Below are 4412 nucleotides of genomic sequence, written 5' to 3'. Positions count from 1 at the left end.
CATAAATAACACCATGGTAATTCTGCTGAAAACAGCGTCAGTCCGGGTTAGTTCCATTCAAATCATGCAAGTTAGAGTCCAAAACAAGGGCAAAAGTGTTTGCAAAAGTAGATACGACGGAGACATATCAAGTACCCCCTAGTCCAGGACACCGTCACTCATGTTCTACTATGGGCCGGATTTCCATAATCTAGCCCCAAATTCTTTCCTCCACATCTCGTCTTTTATCGTCATGTGCGAGGCGCTACTCCGCATCCCCCCATACTTTGGCCTATGGCTAAAAGTCTTCAATGTGAAGCCGAAGGTGGTCGACGGGCAGCATGCGGACTGCGGCGGCGCCATGGTGAGCAAGCTCCCCAACACCACTTGGCCTAAAGGGTCCTTCTGGAGACCATCAATGTGTGGTAGCAGGAGTGGTTCTACATCACCGAAACACGCGGCACCAGGTGGGCGGCCACTGCTGAGTTCAGATCCGGACCCCCTATGCAGCTCGCGCAATGAACCAACAAGGGTCTGGACTAGGGGTCGACCACAGAAGTGCGGATGCTGCAAAAGCGCATCACAAACATGATAAGCAAGAACACTAGACTCACTAACGTGATTCAAGTGATGCTCTTCCGCCGGATCCTCCCCTGCCAACTCTGGCCTCTCCACACGTGGGAGTTCAATCCGGAAGGTCTGCGGATGATATGTCTCCAATGTATATATAATTTATGAAGTATTCATGCTGTTATTTTATCATTCTTGGGTGTTTTACAATCATTTTATAGCAACTTTATATCATTTTTGAGACTAACCTATTAACCCAGTGCCTAGTGCCAGTTGCTGTTTTTTTGCTTGTTTTTTACACTGTAGAAAATAAATATCAAACGGAGTCCAAACACCACGAAACTTTACAGAGATTTTTCTAGGACCAGAAGGAACCCAATGGGCCAGAGTTGCACCTGGGGGTGCCCCGAGGGGGGCACAACCCACCAGGACGCGCCAGGTGGGTTGTGCCCACCTCGGTGGCCTCCCGCACCCCCTCTTTGCACTATAAAATCCCAAATATTCCGAAACCCTTCAGGGTTAACCTAGATCATAATTTCCGCCGGCACAGGGCTCCATAGCCACCGAAAACCAATCTAGACCCGTTCCGGCACCCTGCCGTAGGGGGGAATCATCTCCGGTGGCCTTCTTCATCATCCCGTCGGCCACCACGATGAGGAGGGAGTAGTCCACCCTCGGGGCTGAGGATTTGTACCAGTAGCTATGTGTTTAATCTCTCTCTCTCTCGTGTTCTTGAGATGTCACGGTCTTGATGTATCACGGACTTTGTTTATATAGTCGGATCATATGGTGTTTTCCCCTCTCTATCTTGTTGTGATGAATTGAGTTTTTCCCTATGAGATTTCATTGTTATCGGATTGAATACTTTTATGGATTTGAGAACACTTGATATATGTCTTGCAATTGAATACTCGTGGTGACAATGGGGTATCATATTGATTCACTTGATATATGTTTTGGCACTCAACTTGCTGATTCCCGCGGTGACATTGGGGTAATCTATGCATAGGTGTTGACGCACGTTCTTGTCCTTGTTTCTCCGGTAGAAATCTTGGGTCACTCTTGTAGTTCTTTGTGTGGATTGAGTATTATGAATATGAATATGCTTTGGTGTTATTCTAGTACGAACTCTAGGATAGATCGAACAAAAACAATAGCCTTGTGTTATTTTAGTATGACCTATTGAATAGATCGATCGGAAAGAATAGCTTTGAGGTGGCTTCGCACCCTACAAACAATTCCAACCTTTTGTTCTCCGCTAATAGGAACTCGGGAGTGATTCTTTGCTGTACTTTGAGGGATAATCATATGATCCAACTATGTTAGCACTGTTGAGAGATAGCACTAGCGAAAGTACGGACCCTAGGCCTCGTTTTTAAGCATTGCAACACCGTTTTTGTGCCCATTTACTATTTGCTACCTTGCTGTTTTTATTTATTGAGATTATAAAAACATATTTCTACCATCCATATTACACTTTTATCACCATCTCTTCGCCGCACTAGTGCACCTATACAATTTGCCATTTTATTGGGTGTGTTGGGGACACAAGAGATTTCTTGAATTTGGTTGCAGGGTCGTTTGAGAGAGACCATCTTTATCCTACACCTCTCACGGATTGATAAACCTTAGGTCATCCACTTGAGGGAAAATTGCTATTGTCCTACAAAACTCTGCGCTTGGAGGCCCAATACGTGTCTACAAGAATAAAGTTGCGTAGTAGACGTCAAGCTCTTTTCTGGCGCCGTTGCCAGGGAGGTGAGTGCTTGAAGGTATATCTTTAGATCTTGCAATTGAATCTTTTAGTTTCTTGTTTTATCACTAGTTTGGTTTATAAAAGAAAACTACAAAAATTGAATTGGGTTGCATCATATATTGATCATCTTTATATATAATCTCTTTCTTGAAAATGATGGTTCGGAAAATTGTGCTCAATTGTTAGAATATGAAGTCAATAAAATGTTTGGCACAAAATATTTGAGTGATGAGCATGATTGCAATGTTATTAGTATGAATTCTTTCAATATCCGTGGTGCTAATGATATGCAAAACTATAAGCTTGGGGAAGCTATGTTTGATGAAGATGATATTTTTAGTCCACCAAGATTTGATGTGCAAATTTGTTATAATGATTTCATGCCTCCTATTTATGATGATTATAATGATGAAAGTGGATTTGGAGAGGTCATGACTTTATTTAGTGATGAATCGACCATTTTGGATGAGGTTTCAATTGACTATGATAATAAAGTTGCTATATATGATGATTATGGTGATGACATGTATGCTATAAAGAATCTATCCCTAATAATAAAGCACGGATTGACTCCGTGGGTTCACCATCACAATACGCTTCTTCACGTGAATTTACGCTTTCCTTTTTTTCACCTATATTAAACTCGAGTTACCGAGCGACCTCCACTCTTCGACTCGAGCTTTCGCTTCTGCTTTTCTCTTGTTTTGATTTATTAGCTTTTTAGGGACCCTATTCTTTCTTTCCTTCTTTGCTTATTTATTCTATTATTCTTTCTACATATGAGGTGGTACTATTCGTCCAAGGTGGTACAATATTATATCAGTTTTTTTCCACCTATATTGGTATTTCCCGTACGTCTCACGCGGCTCTCAGTTGGACTCCAACTCTCCATCACTCGCCTCCTCTAATTTCTGCCATAAATATTGATTGAATCCCATGGACGTGGAGGTGGTGGCGGACATCTCCGAGGCATGGATCGGCTGCTAGAACAACAGCGATCGGCTCCATCTACGAGCCAGGCCTAGAAGACGTCATTAAGTTGTGCCGTGGCCACAACCTATTCTTCAACACAGACGTTGGCGAGGTGGATATCATCTTCTTCGTCGTCAACACTGACACCGAGACCCTCGGCCTCGGCACCAGCAAGGCCGGTGATCTTGGAGAGCGCTCTGCACATGATCGCCGACGTCTCCCGCTCCGATAGGATCGTGATCGAGAAGTCCACCGTGTCCGTCAATACCCGCCGAGGCCATTGAGAAGATCCTCGCCCACAATAGCCGGTGCTTCCAGTACCAAATCCTGTCCAATTTAGTGTTCCTCGCCGAGGGCACTGCCGTGCAGGACCTATTCATGCCCGACTGCGTCCTCATCGGTAGTTGCGAGATACCCGAGGGGCAGACCACCGTGAAGGTCCTTAACCTTAAGCACGTGTACGCGCATTGGGTCCCGTGGACTGCGTCATCACAATCAACCTCTGGTCGGCCGACTTGTCCAAGCTCGCTGCCAACGCCTTCCTCGTGCAGCGCATCTCCTTCGTGGATGCCATTTCTGCAACGTCGTCGAGGTGGCCTACTCCATTGGCAAGGACTCGCACATCGGCCCGCGCTTCCTCTCTGCTGACGTAGGCTTAGGGGGCTCGTGCTTCCCACCGACCATCAATGTGTGCCGGGGTCTGCTCGAAAACGAGGCCGTAGTTAGCATCTACGACTCGCAGGTGACCTAGGAGCAGGTGCGGCGTGACCTTGCCATGGACAAGTTTGACTTGGACCACCCGCGCCACCTGCAGCCGGTGGGCGAGCCCGCCAGGCAGCCCATTGCCGTCACGTCGGACGCGTATGAGGCCGCCCGCGTCACGCACGCCATCTGAATCCTAACCGAGTGGGAGGAGTTCAGGAGCCTCGGCTACAAGCATGTGCATGATGTCATGCAGAAGCCGGCTTATGTCTTCGATGGTTGCAGCATCGTTGACTTGGAGAAGATCCAAGACCTCAGATTCATCTTCAACGCCATTGGCAAGCTACTTGACCAGTGACTCAAGGACATGCCAATCGCTGCTTGTGAGGTGATGCACAACTGTTTGCCGCGTGTCCGCGATCGTTCTTCTTAA

The 4412-nt window shown here is 46.5% G+C and overlaps 1 pseudogene; it reads left to right on the top strand.

Moving 5' to 3' along the window:
- The first annotated feature begins 232 nt into the window (after positions 1-232).
- Positions 233-4028, top strand: LOC125518435 (UDP-glucose 6-dehydrogenase 5-like; annotated as a pseudogene).
- The last annotated feature ends 384 nt before the right edge of the window (positions 4029-4412 follow it).

The sequence above is a fragment of the Triticum urartu genome, chromosome 7A (assembly GCF_056163025.1).
Source record: "Triticum urartu cultivar PI428250 chromosome 7A, HENAU_Tu73, whole genome shotgun sequence".
Lineage (NCBI taxonomy): Eukaryota > Viridiplantae > Streptophyta > Magnoliopsida > Poales > Poaceae > Triticum > Triticum urartu.
This window is presented reverse-complemented; position numbering and strand designations above follow the sequence as displayed.